Source organism: Vulpes lagopus, chromosome 23 (genome assembly GCF_018345385.1).
Source record: "Vulpes lagopus strain Blue_001 chromosome 23, ASM1834538v1, whole genome shotgun sequence".
Classification (NCBI taxonomy): domain Eukaryota; kingdom Metazoa; phylum Chordata; class Mammalia; order Carnivora; family Canidae; genus Vulpes; species Vulpes lagopus.
The window spans coordinates 10,509,637-10,531,713 of NC_054846.1; the positions used below are offsets into that span (position 1 = coordinate 10,509,637).

Here is a 22,077-nt window from a genome sequence, read left to right on the forward strand (position 1 = left end):
CACACTCATGCTTTTGCTTATTGTCAAGGGCTGCTTTTCTGCTACAATGGAAGAGCTACGCAGTAATAAAAGAAGTCATATGTCCCCTAAAGCTGAAATATTTACTATTTGGTTCTTTACAGAAAAAGTTTGTTGATCCCTGTTGTAATGTATGAGAAACTTTACTATATTTATTAGACTTAAAATTGGTCACCTCAACCAGACTGTGTACATATCAATGAAAAACAAATTTTTGTAAATATTAAACTGTAGAATTCAAGGTTCTGGGTACTCTACTGTTTCAGGAGAGGAAACAGTTAATAAGAAATTAAAGACTGAATTTGATTGAAGAGGACAGATACATGTTTGTCATTAATTTCTCAAATGAGTTATTATATTTAGGTTTACTCATATATTTATAGCTAAATATTTAAAAACTGTTTGAAAGCATCAAAGTTACTACATTTGAAATGTAATATCTATGCTGAGGATGCGATATGAAAATTTGGAGCTCCTTAAAAAATATGCTAATCCTAAAGAAAATGTGGAATTCAAGGGCCTGGACTTCCTCAATATCATTGATATTGATAAAATTCACTGTCATGGTTGTAAATGTATACATCAGCAGTGTACGGCTTTACACACTGCAATACACTTTGCATATGCCTTACTATGATTGGATCAGTATCATTTGATTTCTCAATCATTGATTATTCATTCTGAAGTAGTTAACAGAATATTTAAAATGGAAACAGAAAAATATTGAATCAATGGAGAAAGGAATGTTTTTCTTTCTTGTTTCTTCCTTGTCTTTAAGCTTTTCTACCCAACACCCAAAATAGCAAATTACAGGGAGATAGAGTTGAATCTTGCTGGGAACTTCCTCAACACATAGGTAATTTTTTGTTCTTTGAGATATAATGTAGGTTAATGATTCATCTCCTGATGCTCTAAGAATCCTGACATTTACTAAAAAAAGTCATCACTGAGTAACAGCTACACCCCCATTCCATTACCCTGGAATCAGAACATGGTAATAGACCAAAGAAGAGTGGACCGCATCTATCTTTTTTCACCAACTGACAGCTATGGTGAGACCTCCCAGGCCGTCCAGCCACTGCCCAAAATTCCTGCTGCCATGAGAAGTGATGCTGTCATGCAAGATGACAAACTTCCTAAGAGCCTGCTACAAAGGGAGAAGAGTGGTAATAGAGGGATTCAAAGCAAAGGAAGGAAAAAAGGATGAACGATGGAAGGAACAGTATTGAGCTATACAAGTAGAGAGGAACTGAAGAAAAGCTCCAATTTTTAGTTATGGTCTCCATGTAAAAATACTCTTGATTAGAGTAGTGAGAGGAAATGGCAATGAATCAACAGGAAAATTAAAGAAATCCATGGATTTTGCTCGATGATAAAAGGCTCATTTTGGTATCCAGTTACCACTTGGTTTCTGCTATGGCTAGGCTTATTCAGCTCTAATTTTTTATTATTTTTTAAAATTTTACTTATTTATAATATTATTTATCAGCTTCCCTGCAGGGACCCTGATGTGGAACTTGATCCCATGACCCTGGATCTACCACTGAGCCACCCAGGCATCCCTATCATTTTTTATTCTTTGGCCTTGTTTCTAGTCACATGTGCTGCTTATCAGCCTCCACAGGTCAGGCTTTGGTAACTACGGAGATCCCCAAACCTGAATCCCTTTTTCTGCCTTCATTGGGTCAACACAGTCTGTGCTGGTAAACACTTAGCACCCCATTTTCCTCTTAGATCTTGTTCCCTCTTCTACTAATAACAGTCACATTATCTGGAGACTAATGTCCTGAATCTCATGCTCTTTTGCTTTTGGATCTGCTACTCGCCCATGAATTTTTCTGATTCTGATTTTGCCCAATGACCCAGATTCTGCATCCAGACTGCACGTGTTTTGCTTCTGCTGCCATCTACCGGGAAGTCGACTCCTTTATGTCAGAGCCCTGCTGACAACTTGCCTACCAGATTTTCAGGCATCTATCACCCAGAGCCGAATCAGTTCCTACCCAAGTTGGTAGGTCTGCTCCCCTATCTCAGTTGTCTGCCGGTGCTGTCAGCATCTGTGGAAAAGAATACTAGAAATCATTGAAATGCAAATGGCAGCATAAATGAGAAGATAAATTTGTTTTCACTTTCTGTTAATTTGATTTCCAGTGTGTTTTCCCACGTGTGTATTTTGTCACCTCTCCAAAGACCTGCCTATCTGGTCACAGAAAGTTTGCTAATATTAGGCTGATATTGGTAAAGAGGCCAATTTCTATGCAGAGTCCATATAAAAGAAGCAAGTTAACACTGGCATTTCTCCTGGACAGACTTCACATTTAACTGTGCCACCACCATTATTCAGCAGTGTTACTGAGAAAAAGTTACGTAACTAATTCTGAGTCTCAGTTCCGTATCTTTAATATCGTGGCAATACTACTATCAACCTAACAAAATCTGTGAAAAATAAGAAAAGAATTCGTGCAAAGTGCTTATCTCAGTGCCAGGTAAATAGAATTCATAGATGGTGCGGTTCCACACATACCAAAGACAGAATGCGTGAGGTCAAATTACAGCGAAATGAAAACACTTCTTTTTCTCTTTTTCTAAATCACAGTTCTAGTCTATAACATCATCTTCGTCTTTATCTCTCTTTCTTGCCTAGAAGAATTCTTTGTCCACACAGGATAATTCATATGTCGTTGCCTAACTGTACACCTGTCAAAGGAAGAAATAGAATATAAAAGGAAAGTGAAAGGAACTCTAAAATTCTCTAATGCGGAGGGAATAATTATGTATTTTTTGTAACCAATCGTATGCAATTTAAGGGAACTTGCATTGCAATGATTTATACTATACCTCTCAGTTTTTATTTTAAGATTTAAAGGACTATGTTTATTTATTTTTTTATTTTTTTTATTTTTTTTAAAGGACTATGTTTAAATCATAAGAGACATAGTTGATCAAGTTGAAAGAAGCTATTTTGTAAGAGATGCTCATTAATGGACTTTTAACCCAACAACACTTGTCAGCAATGTTGTTCTTTCTATTTCTTTGAGGAACTTACTGCTAATAGTGCATCTAATAGTGCATGATAAATAGAATATATCTACAATTGAAAAAGAAATTCTTGCATATTGAATTGCTTTCTGGTACTTATCTGACCTACGCCCTCATAAAAAGTTCCTATTGTACATCTGCCAACATGGGCCATGACTAACTTCATGGAAAAGAAGTTAATTTACTCTTGCAATCCCAATATATTAATAAAACTGGTCAACAAAAAAATGGCAAGGTGGCAAGTCCTACCCTGATGGTTCAGACTCAGAATTTAGTGGCAGTTTTTCTTCTAAATATAAACAAATTGAATAAGTTTAAAGGCTGTGAAATAAGAAAAGCATTGCATGTTAAGGTTTGTGTTTACCTTGAAACCTGAAATTTTCAAAACCTATTCACTTAGTTATCTTTAGAACTGTTGAAGAAACAATGATGATAGTCCATACCCTTCCAGTAAGAACAAGAGTTAACAGCATGTATTACTGTGCAGTAAGGAAAGGAATAAAATCTTGATCATCAATTCTTACAAATTATTTTGTCCTCAACATTCCATTGAATGCTCTAGTTCCAATGCTTTAATCTGCTCAGGCTGCCATCATGAAATAGCATAGACTGACTGGCTGGCTTAAGCAACAGATATTTATTTCTCACATCTTTTGAGGCTGGGAAGTCCAAGATCAAGGTGCCAGCTAATTTGATTGTTGGTGAGAGCTCTGTCTTGGCTTGCAGGTGGTCTCCTTTTTGCTGTGTCTTCATGTGGACAATAGAAAAAGAGGGAGCTTTGGTGTCTCTTCTGATAAGGACATTAATCCTATCAAATTAGACTCTTACCTTGATGACCTCATTTAACCCTAATTACCTCCCATGGGTCCTATCTCCAAATATACTCACAATGGGGCTTAGGGCTTTCAAAATATGAATTGTGGGGTGCACAATCTGGTCCATATCACTCAATCTGCGATAGTCTAAAATGATCATGAATTTAAGTTCCATTAATATGTGGGAAGTTGTCAGAGCATTATACTACTCAAGCCTAAGTCTTCTAAACCTCAATGTCTGAATAACACCATCTTTACTTACTGTTTTTTGTTAACAACTGACTTTGTGGTTGTTATTGGTAGGAGAGTCAACCAAGTCAATTTCAACAATGTAAAGCTTGGTTTTTCATTCATATAGTTAATTAGACACCAAACTGCTAATCTCATCTTGTGGGTTGCCATGTTATCTCCTCTTCCATTTTTTATTCTTATTACAATTCCTCCTATTGTTAAGTGAATAAAATATTTTCTGCTTCCAAAGGAAAGAGATATAAAAGATTCTCAAACTATTTTATTTTCTTTTAGTAGTAAATTGCTTGTATGTGACTTACTATCAATTATCTTCCCTTAAGGAATGTTTGAGCATCTGAAGTGCTGCTCTAGTTCCCAGGATTGCTGTCTAAATGATGCTCATTGGTGTTCACAACTCCTTATTTGGGTAGCACTTGTCACTCAGTGCCAGGGGAGTGGTTTTGCAACAATATCATTTGTAACTATGGACAGAACCTTCTTTGTTTCTTCTTAAATTTTATATCGATCTTGTCTTGCCTGTGTATTGGAATGAAGTTTAACATAAAGATGGAAGGAGTTCAAATGCAATCTGAAAATAGTACTGGCAAACAGCTTTGTGACTTACTGCTTAAAGTCAGCATACATTTATTTAAGATACTGAATTAAACCCAAGAAAAGACATCCTGTAAAACTGGAAGGTAAAAAATAAATAAATAAATAAATAAAATTAATTAATTAATTAAAAATAAAAATATATTTACATCTGTTAGAAAGTCTGAACCATAATGTTTTTTTTTTAATTTTTATTTATTTTTGATAGTCACAGAGAGAGAGAGAGGCAGAGACATAGGCAGAGGGAGAAGCAGGCTCCATGCACCGGGAGCCCGACGTGGGATTCGATCCCGGGTCTCTAGGATCGCGCCCTGGGCCAAAGGCAGGTGCTAAACCGCTGCGCCACCCAGGGATCCCTGAACCATAGTGTTTTATAAATATTTATTTCTCTAACTCAATTTCATCTTTTAAATGAAACTTCTTTTAGAAACACATTGCCTATCTTGGTTCCAATTAAATTTATCCCTAGAATTAGAGTTTCTTCTACTATGAGCTGTATATATCACTCTGCTGAAGTCCATGAAAATAATAAACTTACCTCTGTTGTGAAGAATCACTGTCTATAGTGTAGGCAGAGATTTGGGGGTTACAGGTTATTGAGAAAAGTACAAAAAAAAAAATCTCAGGATGTTTCCAGGTATTCTTATGCAAGAGAGATGGCTCCATGGTATTCTGTGGATTGGGGTCCTTAAGTCTCTTCCTATCAAGCATTGAACATAAGGAATTAACAGACAACATTAAATCACACCAAAACTTTTCCTTAAAGGAGAAAGCTCTATGTTAAAGAGGGTAAATGTGTATTGAAAAGTAGAAACCAAAACAAGTGCGTGAAATCTAAATTTTTTTTTCATCTTATCTAATAATAAACATTTTTTCTTAATATTAAAATATACTTACAGTAAAAGAAAAGTACTTGTAAGGAATAAACCATGAATCCACAGAAATATGAAATATTTGTCTACTTGATAAAGACCTATAGAAAAGAATTTTCAAATATTAGATTGATCATTTCTTTTCAAATAGCTTACTAAATTAAACTTTTAATTTAGTTAAGCAATGTTTAGAAACCATAAAGTATAAAATATGAAAAAAATAACGTTTCAGGGGCACCTGAGGGGCTCAGTCAGTTGTGCTTCTGCTTTCAGCTCAGGTCATGATCTCAGAATCCTTAGATGGAGCCCTGCATCCAGCTCCCTGCTCAGCGGGGAGCCTGCTTTTCCATTTACCTCTGCCTTTCCCATGCCTGTGATCTCTTTCTCTCAATCTCTGTCAAATAAATAAATAAAATCTTAAAAAAAGAAAAGAAAAGAAAGAAAAGAAAAGAAAAGAAAAGAAAAGAAAAGAAAAGAAAAGAAAAGAAAGAAAAGAAAAAATAATAACTTTTTGGAAGTTTGCTGAATAATAGATGGAATTACAGGTAATTCCACAGATAAATGTGGAATAGTTGGCCAAGATGCTGTTGGCACTTTAGGCTTATTAAAAACATTTAAAGGAATGTCAGTGTGAAAAAAAAGAAAAAAAGAAGAAAGGATGAAAGAAAGAAAGAGAAAGAAAGAAAAAAAAGAAAGAAAGAAAGAAAGAAAGAAAAGAAAGAAAGAAAGAAGAAAAGGAAGAAAGAAAGAAAGAAAGAAGAAAGAAAGAAAGAAAGAAAGAAAGAAAGAAAGAAAGAAAGAAAGAAAGAAAGAAAGAAAGAAAATGGTAAAATCATTTGTTTGATCTCTTGCTTGGTGGGAGTGTGAACATTGGATCTTGGAGGCATCAGATGAGAATGAGGTTGATTTAGGGCTTTGAAGTGAAACAGTATCTCCAGACAGTCACGCCATGGTAGCCACAAATCCAAGAGTGAACTCAATAAAACAGTGTGGATAAGGATATATATTATGTGGAGGATCTAGAAAAGATAATATCAGAATATTTGAGCCCTGCCTCATAGGCAAGGACTTACCATGTGGAGAACAGGATGATGCAAAAGTAGATGCCAAGAAAAAAGTTAAAAGGAAATAGAGAATATAAAAGTATTTCTGGGCCTATCCAGTAGGAAGAAACTCAATCATGGAGAATAGCATGGTGTTTAAAAATGATTAAAACTTTTATTGCAAAATGTCAAACACCAGCCATCAATAAATGATGGTTAATTAAAAAAAGTGCTTCTATGAAAAACAACATTGGCTCTTTTTATTATAATATGACATTTTATTTACATTAACAATGTATTTACTATAATATTTTAAATTATAATGTTGTATGATGTTGCCATAATGTTTCCTTAATGTTGTATGATGTTGCCATAATGTTTCCTCTTCCTAGAATACAGAGGAGCTACATTTAAAAAGAAAACTGAAAGTGGTCAGAACAGAATGAATAAAACCAGTTAGATCATTCACATACAGGTTCACTAAAGCTATGTTTTCCCTGTTGCTTGCTGGACTAACGTAATCTGTCATGGCAGCAAGGAGGTCTCTAAGTAAGACATTCACATTCCTTTCTAATGAGTCAACTTTCCGCCCTATAGCAATATCAGATGTCTTTTAAATCAAGCAAAGAGAAGCTATATGCTAGAGGAAATGACCTGCAGTGCCTTGAGTTTATCATGGGTTTAACCCTTTGGTCCTTTTATAACTACACTGGGAGCAGTTAGTGATACTACCACTGCGTTTGATCTAACATTCTGAATCGAGAAACGAAAATGAGTTTGGAAGCAATATACTTAAAAAGCTAGAAGGTTGGTGCTTATAAGTAGACACAATATTGATGCTTACAAGATTCTTAAGTATGTCATTAATAGTTACTTCAAAATTATTGAAGTTGGTTAACTGGTTAACATAAAGACACTTAATGTTCTACCCTTAAATGTCTTTTGTTTGAATCTTTACTTCTGAAACACTGTCCAATTTGTGCTAATTAACTTTTCTTTTTATTATTTATATATTTTTGTGAAATTATTTTGTCTCATACACAAGAAAATTCTTTTTTTTTTAAGAAAATTATTTCTTTAAGTGATTTGCTCCTATTAGCATGGGAATTGTTTTACCATCTTGCATATACAACTTGCCTCCTTACAAAACAAAATGGGAAATTTTGTGATGGTGTCTGTTATTTCAGGCCTTGGCTATGCAGCATGCTATCCTGAGATCATACAGTGACAGAAGGGAAAAAAAGAAGAAGAAAGAAAAAAGAAGGGAAAGGCAAATGTGCATGAGAATGTGTCTCCATAAACATACAATAAACCCTCAAGAGTTAAAAATCAAATAATGAGCTTGATTATTATTTCCCCTTTGGTCTCAGTTGAATCAACGTTAGCCTGTTGACTGAGGTAGACACACGGCAAGTCACAGTCAACAGTCTATTTGGCTCTCTAGAGAATCATCATCTCTGGTTCAGATCATATCCATTGGTTTATATGACTCAGTCCTACTTCAGTAAGTGCTAATCTAATTTAAACCCAGACAAGAGAGATCTTCCAAAAAAGATAATGGCACAAATATTCTTTCCCCCATCCTACACAGTACTTTTTACTGTCTTTGCTAAATTATATGAATAATAAAGTTTAGTGTCTCCAGCGTTCATTTTTTATTAATATTTACAGATCCTTCATTAGTTGTACTTGGAGTAACAGTAGGCCTTACTAAAAGTTCGAATTCTGAGGTAGATCGTTCATATATGAGAATTCTAATTTAAAGTGTCCATATTGGAGTCATTGAAACTGTTTACCAATATTCTGTTCTCTCATTCCTGGGGCACCTGGCAGCATTGTGCTTCTTTACTTCTATAGATGTTGTCATTTAACTTGTTTCGGCCAGTGAAATGTGAGCAGGAGTGAACTGTCTGACTTTCCGATAGAAGCTTTATGAGCCAGCCTGTCTCCATCATGTCCGCTTTTCTCTCTGCTTCCATGACTATCAGAATCCCATCAGCATGGATCCTGGAGTGAAGGCAATAGACACAGGGCAGACAGAGAACATGAATGAAAGTTAACTTTATTATTTTTTAACGCACTGAGATTTAGGGGTTCATGGAACCTGGCTGCATTGACTGACATACTTGAAGAACTACCAAAATTGAAGTCCATTTCCAGATTAAGAAAACATTTGGATTAGAAAAATATAATAATATAAACAAAGTCTCTAAAATATGTAAATTCGATCCTCCTCATAGAGAAATTCTAGAAACAATACTTTCCATACTGATTTGTTTATGACCAGATACAGGCTCAGCCATGTGAAATTGCCTGTATTTGACCAGTTTTTAATGTAAAAATGGCAACCTCACATGGTTTAACCTAATAAATGTCCTGATGATACTACATTGTTTTGTGTATCTAAGGGAACCACACATTGTGTTTTAATAACTTGATTGCTGAATAGAAATAAGATTACTCACATTTAGTATTTGCTTAGAGCGTAATCTTGTTTCATTAATGCCTTATGTTTAGGACATTAAAAAGTTAGGCCAAATAACACAGTGTTATTAACAAACATTTCTCTTTTGCAGACATGATCTAATGCATTTTTAAAAGTTTTTGTTTTTTAACATGTTAACCGTTGCTTGCTTTAGGACACATTCTTGAGGTCATAGACAACATTTATCACACTTAAAATACTATGACACAGTCTATTTTGTTGGTTTTGAAGTTTTTGCCAATGAAAAATAAGATAACCAATTAGCCATTATGGCTTATTATGTTAAATTTGTCCACTAAGAGAGTTTTCAAAATGACTTAAATGCAATTTTTCATCCTCAGAGTGAGAGCATTTCCATTAAAAGACAACACACATGAAATATTTCACTATTACTCAGATTTTTAATTATTGAAATAATATTCCACTAGGGAAAACCCAAATCCACTACAGTGAAATACTCAAAAATGTTTCCCTAAGTTTACTCCTATTTGGATTCAGAAGTGTACCAAATTAAAGTCAACTTTGAGGATCTAGTTCTAAAAAAAAAAAAAAAAAAAAGTGTGTGTGTGTGTTTTTTTAAAGGGCTTTCTGGTTTAAAGAAATGAAGTTCAAGAATTATTTATAAAATGTCAGAATTTCCAAATGTAACTTCTCATAAAGCTCTTTGGATATCAAATGGATTCACCAAACATTTTGATGAGTTAAGTGTAAATGAATCAGTAACATAAGGATTAGATTTCTCTGCAAATACACAAGAACCTAAAAAATTAGGAAAAAGAGTGCCTTGGCAGAATTCATTTGGGTCTTGTCAAATCCAAAGAGTTTCAAAACTATGTTTCAAAGCTTTTTCTGAAACTGAAAACTCACTATTTTTGATAATCTATCGTTACAAATTCAAACTGAATATTGCTTCCAAGTTCTGTTGGTAATAAATAAATCGAAAGTGGCTAAGACCATGACCACAAATTCATTTTCATAAATAATTTTTATAGCATCAAGAGCTTCTTCAGATCATTTTTCTATAAATAATGTTCTCTAGAGTTATAAAAATTAAAACTTGAGAAAAGTGATCACAAGGTACAAACTTCCATTTAAAGATAAATGAGTGCTAGGGATGTAATGTATGACATGATGACTATAGTTTACCCTGCTGTATGATACATGTGAAAATCGTTAAGGGAGAGATCTTAAACGTTCTCACCACGAGGACAATTTATTTCCTTTTTTCTTTTCTTTTCATTATGTCTGTATGAGATGATAAATGCCAATGAAACTTATTATGGTAATCATTTTGCAACATATGTAATTCAAACCATTATGCTGTATACCTTAAACTTACACAGCAATATGTCAATTATTTCTCAATAAAACTGGGAAAAATATGGAAAAAAAAAAACCCTTGAATTTCAGCAAATAACAAAAGAAAACATGGAAAACAAATAACCTGGCTTCACCAGTTCTCTGTTAGCAGTAACAGAAATTTTTCACGGTGTTTCAAGACCAAAAGAAATCCTCAAAAGTTTTACTTATTAAGTAGCTGGGTCTACACAAGACAGTAAGCTATAATATTCCAAAAATTTAGACTCTTTTCCTTTGGCGTCCAAAGACCACTGAAGGTCTTTGTGTCATCATCGGCCACCCTCCACCCTGTGTTAAACTGTAAGAACAAGCCCTATCCAAAGTCTTGCTTCTGTAGAGGGGTCCCTTATACCAAGATCTGCATCTTTGACCTAGGGTGGAAGAAGGCAAAAGTGGATGAGTTCCCACTTTGGCCACATGGCCTCAGATGAATAGAAGCAGCTCTTCTCTGAAGCCCTGGAGGCTGACCTTATTTGTGCCAACAAGTCCATAGTGAAAAGCTGTGGCAAAGATGCTTTTCACAACAGAGTGCGTCTCTACCCCTTCCACGGCATCCATAGCAATAGGGTGTTGTGCTGTGCTGGAGCTGACAGGATCCAGACACGTAGGCAGGGTGCCTTTGGAAAGCCCCAGGGCACAGTAGCCAGGGTCCACATTGGCCTAATCGTCATACCCATCTCTATCAAGTGCAGAACAAGGTGCATGTGATCGAGGCCCTACGCAGGGCCAAGTCCAAGTTCCTTGACCATCAGAAGATCCACATTTCCAAGAAATGGGGCTTTACCAAGTTCAATGCCCATGAATTTGAAGATGTGGCGACTGAAAAGCTGTTCATCTCAGATGGCTGTAGGGTCAAATATATCCCTAATTATGGCCCACTGGATGAATGGCCAGCTCTGAACTCATGAGAATCTTGGCACTGCCCCTGCCTATTCATGCCATCATAAATACTACTTCCTCTCAAAAAAAAAAAAATCCAAAACTTTTATAGTCATATACAAAAACACAACATATAAACTTTTTTAAAGATTTTATTTATTCGTGGGAGACGGAGAGGCAAAGACACAGGCAGAGGGAAAAACAGGCTCCCTGCAAGGAGCCCAATGTGAGACTCCATCCTGGCCCTCGGGATCACACCCTGAGCTGAAGGCAGACACTCAACCACTGAGCTACCAAATGTCCCCGCAAGATATAAATTTAAAAACAATATTTTATTTCATTCTTCAAAATTACAACTACTTATTAACAGGTTGAATGGGCCCAGTTGGGTACCACAAAACTTCTCAATCATTGAAATATCATTGATTTTGCCACCTCAATTCTTGTTCTGATTTTCTAATAGTATTTGACTTAAAAAAAAAAAAAAAAGAAAAGAAAACCCAGATTCATAAGTATATAACATCACTGAGAGCAATGTACATGATCTAACATTGAAACTGTGAACTACCTTGATCTAGTAGCTCAGATGGGTCCAAGAGATGTTGAGTGTTTCTACATTCAACAAAATATTCCATGTCACCTCCATGACTTCACTATGACACTCCAGGGTGCCTCAAACACAGTTTAGGAGCTGTGGGTTTTAAGAATTTCGTTCAGTTATCTTACAATCATTTCAAGATTTGAATAGCGATTTATTTATAACTAAGAAATATTGCCAACAGTGAAGTCTAATATTTAGAAAAACTCATTAGTTTTATTGAACCTTAGTAACAGTACTTTATAATGTATTATAATATGTTCTTATATTTAAAAATAATTTTAACAAATTGAGAAAATAATAGTCATTGGAACTTACATTTTTCATAATAAACATAACAGAATTTACTTTGAAGGAATGTTAACTAAACATTCAATAGGGTTTTTCAGTTTTTTTTTTAATTGAAAATAAAAGGGAGAGCTGGTTTCACATTATCTTATTAAATTTTAAACAGTTTAACATTAGAACATAGTACATAGTATGTTAGGAAAAAAAACAAAATAACATTTGTTAATCTTGGGGTTCTATACATGAATTATGTCTAGAAATAAGTGGACTGATTTTGCTATTGGAGTAATCTACACAGAAGCCTCTCTGAGAAAATGCTATTAGACAGTGTTGATAGAACTAACAGAATTTGCTGACAAATTCGAAGTGGGATATGAGAAAAAAACAGTACTCAAGGATGACTTTTGGCCTGAACAACTAGAAGAACTGAATATACCGATCTAGGAAAATCATGAGGAAAGCAGGTTTGGAGAACACACCAGGAACTCAGTTTTAGAAATGTTAAGTTTGAGGTGGTTACTAGACATTAAATGGAGATCTCCAGTAGGCAGTCAGATAAGGGAGTTCAGGTTGAAGGGAAAAGTCTAGGCCGGATAGCCCACGCAAGTTTTACTTCGTGCAGGGACCCCTCTGAATACTTGCCTAACCCATCCAGTATTCACAAGGACCTGATGAGCTAGTTACCATTACCCTCATTTTATAAAGAAATTCGGTCACAGAGAAACACCATTTCTAGTTAAATAGAAAGAACAAGAGTTTGAACTGTGAGAAGCTGTCTCCTCCGCTCCACAGAGGAAGTTGATCTGCAAAATAAAGCCAAGCAAAACCAAGAAGGGATGAGAGCTGAATAAAGGGAGAGGTAAGGGGAGAAAGGTGCTGATTCTTTTAGCATTCCTTTGGATTCTGTGAGCTAACCCAAGGATCATTCTTCTTACCCAACCCTATGAGGCAATAAAGTCTCTTTTTGCTCAAGGCATTGCAACTTAAAAAGTCGTAAATAACACAATCGCTGAACATCTTGTTTCAAATGTAAAATACTGTAGGTTTTCTAAGAAAACACAGTAAATTTGCTAGTGCTAACCATATCTTAACATTGTCATTTATAAATTACACAATATTTCACTTTATTCATGAGATAGCTATTCCTAGGGATAATTCTAAAAACAAAACCTGTTCTTTCTCCTAGGTTGTATTTTAAATATAAACTGGATTATTATTTATAATGTTTTACCATTAAAATCATTTTAGTTTTTCTGACATAAATTTACTGAAGTGTATTTTACATTTATAAAAGGCAAGAATTGTGAGTTTGCCATTGGCGAAGTGAACATACCTATATGTTTGCCTTTTCATAAAGTTAATATATTCATGTATTCAGCATATGTATCAAAAGCCGAAGAAGCCCCTCTTCTACGATACAATCATTAGCGCCTCTACTCCCAGGATTACTATTATCCTGACATCAATAACACTACATTTCCCCTGCCTATTTTAAAATTCCATATAAAAAGAATTATATAGAATATAGTTTTTTCCATCTGATTTCTTTTATTCAATATATTATTATGTATAGTTGTAGTCTGTGAATTCCCATGCTCTAGAGTATTCCTCTGCATGAATCCGCTGCAATCTGTTTATTAATTTGACCACCGGGTGTGCATTTTTTCCAGTATGTGTATTCTTGTCCATATGTTGGTGGGAACATATGTATACTTCTCCGCTAATTATATACTTTGGAATGAAATTTCTAGAGCATATTTATGTTATGCATATGTTCCATTTAGATAGATATCACTAAACAGTTTATTTTAATTTCAGTATAATTAACATAAGGGGTTATATTAGTTTCAGGTGTATAATATAGTGATTCAACAATGTCCTACGTGATAGGCATACTCTCAACCTCCTTCAGCTATTTCACCCATTCCTCCACCCACCTCCTTTCTGATAATCAGTTTGTTCTGTATAGTTAAGAGTCTGTTTTGTGATCTTTCTTTCTTTCTTTCTTTCTTTCTTTCTTTCTTTCTTTCTTTCTTTCTTTCCTTCCTTCCTTCCTTCCTTCCTTCTTTCTTTTCTTTCTTTCTTTCTTTCTTTCTTTCTTTCTTTCTTTCTTCTTTCTTTCTTTCTTTTCTTCTTTCTTCTTTCTCCTTAATTCCTCATATCGTATCGTATGGTATTTGTCTTTCTCTGACTGACTTATCTCACTTAACATTATATCTTCTAGATCAACCCATGTTGTTGCAAATTGCAAGATTTCTTTTTTTTTTGTGGCAGGGTAATATATATCAAATATGAGTAATAGTCCATTGCGTGTATGTGTGTATAAACCCTCTTTATCCACGCATGTATCAATGGACACTTGGATTGCTTCCATAATTTGATTCTTGTAAATAATAAACACAGCAATAAACAGAGAAATGCATATCTTTTCAAATTGGTGTTTTCATATTCTCTGGGAAAATACCAGTAGTGGAATTACTGGATCTTATGCTAATTCTATTTTTAATATTTTGAAGAACCCCCATACTGTTTTCCACAGTGGCTGGCACCACTTTGCATTCCCACCAACAGTGCAGAAGGTTTTTTTTTTTCTCCACATCTTCGCCAATACTTGTTTCTTGTATTTTTTATTTCAGCCATTCTGATAAGTGTGACGTGATGTGAGGTGATGATTAGTTCTGTTGAATATCTTTTCATGTGTCTATTGGCCAACTATATGTCTTCTTTCATATTCATGTATTATGCCCATTTTAAAATTGGATTATTTAGGAGTTTCTGGAGTTGATTGTGTAAGTTCTTTGCGTATTTTGGATACTAACCTTTTATTGGATATGTCACTTGCAAATGTCTTCTCCCATTTTGTGAGCTGTGTTTTTGTTTTGTTGATGGTTTTGTGGAAAAGCTTTTAATTTTGATGTAGTCTCAGTAGTTTATTTTTGATTCCCTTGCTTTAGGAGACATATCTAGAAAAAAAATGTTGCTATGGCCAAGATCACTCTCTTCTAAAATTTTTATGGTTTCAGGTTTCATGTTTAGGTCTTTAATCCCTTTTTTAAAGATTTTATTTATTTATTTGAGAGAGAGAGAGAGAATGCATGAACTAGGGGAGGAGCAGAGCAAGAAGGAGAAAGAGAGAGAATCTCAAGCAACTCTGCACTGAGTATGGAGCCCAACCTGAGGCTTGATTGCACCACCCTGAGATCATGACCTGAGGTCGCGACTTGAGCCAAAAACAAGAGTCAGACACTTAATGGACTGAGATACCCAGGCACCCAGTCTTTATTCCACTTTCAGTCTATTTTTGTGTATTGCATAAGAAAGTTTCATTCTTTCACATGTAGCCATATAGTTTTGTCAACATCATTTGTTGAAGAGACTGTCCTTTTCTTATTGCATATTCTTGCCTCCTTTTTTAAAAAATAAATATTTATTTATTCATGAGATGCACAGAGAGAGAGGCAGAGACATGGGCAGAGGGAGAAGCAGGCTCCCTGTGGGAAGCCCACTTATTATGTGGGACTCAATCCCAGGATCCTGGGATCATGCCCTGACCCAAAGGCAGATGCTCAACTACTGAGCTACCCAGACGTCCCTTTAAAAAAAAAAAAAAAAGATTTTATGTATTTATTCATGAAAGACACAGTCCTGCCTCCTTTATCATAGGGTAACTGACCATATAATTGTGGATTTTTTTCTGGGCTCTGTATTCTATGTGTCTATTTTTGTGCCAGTACTATACTGCTTTGTAGCATATCTTGAAATCTGGGGTTATGATACCTCCAGTTATATTCTTCTTTTCAAATGCTTTAGCTGTTCAGGGTCTCTTGTGGTTCCATACAAATTTTGGGATTAAGTGTTCTATTTCTATAAAAGATGCTGTTGGTACTGTGATAAAGATCGCATTAAATCTGTGGATTGATTTGGGCAGTATGAACATTTTAACAATATTTGTTTTCTCAATTCATGAGCATGGAATATCTTTCCATTTGTTTGTGACATCTTCAATTTCTTTCACCAGTGTTTTATAGTTTTCAATGTACAGGTCTTTCACCTCCTTGGTTAAGTTTATTCCTAAGTATTTTATTATTTTTGGTGCAACTGTAATTGAGATTCTTTTCTTAATTTCCCTTTCTGCTACTTCATTGTTAATATATAGACATGTAACATATAGACAAGATTTCTGTATCTTGATTTTGTATCCTGCAATCTTACTGAATTCATTTATCAGTTCTAAGTCCTAAACAGTTTTTAATATTATTGATGATAATATATATTTGAAACAGAACAACATATGATTGAAAAGTAAATATTCTAAGGATGATTTACAGTCCTCTTTCCATCCAGTAGATTGTTTGATGTTACCTGCTTTTTCTATTTTGTGAGAAACAGTTAATTTCTGGATACAGAAATTTCTATTTTATATAAGTATGATATTAAACTAAGTAAGTCTGATCATAAACTTTTATATTGACATTTCTAATAATAGTATATAAACATTATCATCTCACAGTTCTGTTGTACAGAAATTTAAAGGCAAGGTATGTAGGAAGCCATTTTAGATGCAGCTTATACTTTATTTTCTAACTCTTGAAGTTTTTCATTCTCCTTACATGCAATTCTCCCTACATGAATTAAAGCAGCGTCTAAAATCCAGTTCTTGTTATCTAAGCCAAGTCCAGATGTGAATGAAGCTCCTTAGGTGTAGTTCCTTAAGTAGAACTTATTATGTACAAGTCCTCTTGTTCTGTAGACTTTGAAACTAAAGAGACCATGTATCTGCACTCCCTCTCCCATACCCAATATACCGTGGTGGGACAGGAACACGGGAAAATGAAAACCAAACATGAATCACTGGTCCATAACATTTCCAAAATCCTGTCAGATGGATATAGAGTTTCCTCATGAGGTCCTCAAACCAGGGAATAATTCTAATTGGCTCTTCACATCTCCATCTGGGTTCTTGGTTCTTTCCTCCGAGCCTCATTTTTTTAATGAAAGGCAACACATGTTTTCCACTGAATAGTTTTCTCATGCTGCTTATTGCGACAGGTTTGTATGGGCATAGGGAATTCCAAGTGCTTTTCACTCTGTACTGTCACTTTATAGGCCTCCTGTGAATGTCATTGGAATTTGTTCCATTAGGCAAAAATCATACCTACGAAGCTCTTGGATATAAATCCTGAAGCTTCCTTTTAAAAAAATCTCTTGTATGAGTATATACTCTCCTGAGGAACTTGCCATTGATCTTTCTGAGGGCTGGGCCAAAGATAAGACATCTGTAGACCATTTTTTTTTTTTTTTACAACACCACGGAATTTATCTTTTTAAGAAGGCATTTCTTGATTTTAGCAACATTTGCCAGTTGGAGAGACTGAGAATTTATTTTAAAAACCATCAAGATCTGGCTCCCCCTTTTTAAACAATCTTTCTCTGTGTGTCTAGCTTTCTTTTCACATTTTACATGGACATTCAGAAGAAACCAGGCAGTGCCTTCAGCACTCTGCTATGAAATCTCCTTACCTACATCTTTGGACACATTTTCTACATTTCAGGTTACTGCGGCATGAGAGTGTTAGTAAACTTTCTGTCCCTGCATACCAAGGATTCCCCTTTTTTCCTATTTCCAATACCATCTCTGTCATTTTTTTTGAACTCTCACTGGCAACATCCTTGAAATCCAGATTTCTACTATCATTCTCTTCAAGGCAATAGACTTTCTCTAACAAACTCTACAGAATAATTACAGTCTCTGCCCTCTGCTTGGCTATGAAGCCACTCCCATATTTTCAGGGTTGTTTTTGTTTTTGTTTTGTTTTGTTTTTTGCAATACTCTATTTCCATTTACCAAAAAAATCAATTATCTATTACTGTGTAACAAACCACCACTTAATATAATAAGCATTTAATATCCCATAGTTCTTGTAGATCAGAATCTGGGGCATAGATTAGCTGGGTTCTCTGGCCCACGGCTTCTTAAAAAGCTGCAGTTAAGGTGTTGGACAGGGCTGCAAGGAACTCAAGGATCAACGTGGGGAATAACAATTGCAAACTCACAGACAAAAGAAGGAAGACTATGTGGTGAAAGTGTCTTGAAAACTTTCAAATGACAGACCTTCTGGCAAACACAATAATGGTGTATTCTAAGGGGAGAATCCTAATCTATGGACAGCTTTTGTAGGATGTGCCTGTTTTATTAGGTTCATATGTAGTAAACAAAGCTTGAATCTATAGACATAGGGGATATAGTTCCTAGGAAAATGTCACATAAGCTATCTAACTATCAGAGCATTTAATAGAAATATTTTAACATTGAAATAATTCTGTTTTTAAGTAAGCACATATTGTTTAGAGACCTTACATATTAATTTGTGCCAGAGGGTGTAGTGATATGGTAAAAAGATGGATCTGAGAATAAGCATTGGTGGTCTTAGAACTCTTCCTGCTTCTCCTATGCCTTTGTATAACTTGCATTCCTGAAATAATAAGCAAAACCTGATATTCACTAAGATCTCTGATGTTTTAAAATGATTTGATACCCTATCCTACTTTATGTTAGAAACAATCTCAAGTAAAATAAAGACATGCATAATGATGCAGTGAAATAAAATTGCCCAGTAATAGGATAATTAGGGATGTTCTCTGAAACAAAGGTTTTAAAGCTACTTACCAACCTTTACATTTGACTTTTTCAATGTGTGTGTGTCTGTATGTGTTTTCCTAAAAATATGTAGAGTATTTGGATGCATAAAACTTAGAAATTTCTGATTTTTTACATTCTAAAGCAAATAAAACCTAGAGGGAAAAAGAGACTCTGTATACAAAGGCAGTCCTTAATATCCGTCAACCTTAAGGCAATCCTTAATATCAGTCAACCTTTTTAAAGCATTTTTAATTTTTTTTTATTTATTTACTTGAGAGAGAGAGAGAGAGAGAGAAAGAAAGAGAGAGAGAATGAGCAGGGAGCAAATAGGCAGAGGGAGAAGGAGAAGCAGATTCCCTGCTGATCAGGAAGCCAGACTTGGGACTTTATCCAGGACCCTGAGATCAACACCTGAGCTGAAGGCAAGTGCTAAACCAACTGAGCCACCCAGGCACTCTATTAACATAAATGACAATTTCCCAAATAGACAATTGAGAAGAAAAAAAAAAGAAAACAGTGTTAGCAATAATCGAAATAGAAAAAAAAAAAAGGAAAAACAGTTGGCAAAAACACAATTTTAAGGGACATGTCACTATTTTTACCTATAAAATATTAAAAACATTTTTCCAATGTATAATGCCCAGTATTTTCTAGGTAAGTAAAGTATAATGAATCTATTGCTAGGATAAAAGTGTATGTATTTTATATTTAGAGGAAAATTTTATATTATGTGTTATGATCTTTTACAATGCTTCTGCTTCTTGGTCAAGTACTTTCACTTCTATAAATTTAAAATAATATTCTGAGATGTAGACGTATTTGTATAAAAAAAGTGTTAACAACACATAATATAAAATTTAATTGTCCAAAAATAAAAGAATTTTTTAATAAAATATGACACATCCATGGAGGAGTCCATATGATCTAATGATTTAGAATTATATTATAGGGATCCCTGGGTGGCGCAGCGGTTTGGCGCCTGCCTTTGGCCCAGGGCGCGATCCTGGAGATCCGGGATCGAATCCCACATCAGGCTCCCGGTGCATGGAGCCTGCTTCTCCCTCTGCCTGTGTCTCTGCCTCTCTCTCTCTCACTGTGTTCCTATCATAAATAAATAAAAATTAAAAAAAAATAGAATTATATTATAGATTCATAATAGTAATTACTATTTACTTGTGATAGCTAATGCAATGTGTTTTGTAAATGTCAGGCATTGTTTCCATATACATATTAATGTGATTGTGTATCTGTGTGAGACATAAACTATGGAAATATTACTTATTTCTTGGTTTTTTGATAATGGGGAACTTCTATTATGTCTTTTTGACTTCTTTGTATTTTAAAGTTTTTCTATGCTAAGATTTTTTTTCTATTTAATAATGACAAAGGAAATATCATCATAATAAAGGCAACTAGAATGCTTTTCATTTCCTGCTGACTGCCTAGGTCTGATTGAGCAATTGGTGGAGGGAATAAATCAATCTCTAAACTTTATGTGTATTCTATTAAGGCAAAAAAGATACAAAGGCCTACTTTTTATTATATCCTGTTCCTTGCCTTTGAGTTGAATATTATATTTTTAGAAGAAAAAGAAATATATATGTTTGCTATATTTATAGCTAAAAAGCAAGTATTGGTTTTGAGAACATTTGGAGACTGCAACAATAGTTTATTAAAATGAAAAAAAAATGGTATTCTATGAGCATAATTATTTATCTCTCTCACTACACTAACAACCATTCTTGGTGTTGTGATATAAAGTTGAATAAATGAGCGCTCTTAGGGAGAAAGAAAAGTTAATCACTCACCTTTTAAGTTATTCTCTCAGAGTTTATTGCTCCTAGACAGGCTACAGAACAAATGCCCACATATCTTTGGCCTCCAAAAAAGATATCCAGCCTCATTTGGCCTAAAAAATTGTTCTTGCCAAGCACTCAAGAAAAAGCAAACTAGCCTTTGATGTTTTTCTAAGCTAAGAAATACAAACAAGAGGAAATTCTTTCTGGTTACATATTTTTATTCTGTTCCGATATGTTGTCATTTTGTAATCAAGTCTATCTTACGCCATTTTAACAAATTATTCAAAGTGAGGAACATCTTTCATCCATATTCCTTCTATATCTGTTTTAGGCAAAGTCAACTTAACTTTTTTTTTTTTTAACTTAACTTTTAATTCCAAAAAATAAGCTTCTAAACAAATAAACCAGAAAAGATTTGGTCCTGTCCTCAATGAGGTTAAATCTGGTCAGTTTGTGACAGAAAGGAAAACAAGCCCTTCCAATACTGTGGTAATTTTACCTCTTTGTGTGGAGATTGGACTAGATGACTTTGAAAAGATCCTTTGATCTTGATGTTTCCAGGAGCCAATGATTTGATGATTCTTGACCTACCTTCTATTTCATTCTCTCTCTCTCTCTCTCTTTTTTTTTTTTTTTCTATCTCATTCTCTGTTCCCTTTGATATGGTTTGTAATCCATTTGGAAGTACTTGCAGAACCAGGGTCTCAAGTGGTCAACATTGATAGCAACACCTTTTAAGAAATAATGAAATCATATATAGAAACAAATGACTCCTAAGCATTTCCTCTACTAATTAATATTTCTTCTTTGATATAAAATATTTTGTAGTTTTAAGTTTGACAGCATCATCCAATTATATTAGGTTGCAGTAGCTCCTGGCCAGAACAAAAGGAGCTCTCTAAAATAATCATACTAAGTTTAATTTAGAACCTAGGCACCAAAATACTGTTTATTGGAAATTTTGTATGTACAATAAATATTCTTCTCAGTGACATAACAATATATCATTTCATTCAATGTGAAGCTTGGTTTTGGGGAATCAGACATTGGTGTTTTAAATAACTTGTTTGTTATGATGCTTCTTCACTTGCATTTTAAGTATTGATCATCAAAGTTTGTAAAATAAACATGGAACACTAAAGGGGCCATTCACTTGAAACTACTTCAAAAGTGGAAAAAAGGAGGAAGAATTAGATCATTCAGCATTTGACCTATGATGGCAGTTCTTACTACAGCTTTAATTGAAGCCATTGAAATATTTCGTTTCCTGCACATTCCTTCTCCAACACGATTAGTTTTTAATCTTATGAGCAAGCTCATTACCAGCTTCTGTAATTGTACTTTAAATTTATTTATTAATTAATGAATTTGAAATGCCAACATGCAACCTCATGGCATC

General features: G+C 34.5%; 1 pseudogene; it reads left to right on the plus strand.

Moving 5' to 3' along the window:
- The first annotated feature begins 1,009 nt into the window (after positions 1–1,009).
- Positions 1,010–11,382, plus strand: LOC121481408 (annotated as a pseudogene).
- Positions 11,383–22,077: the final 10,695 nt, after the last annotated feature.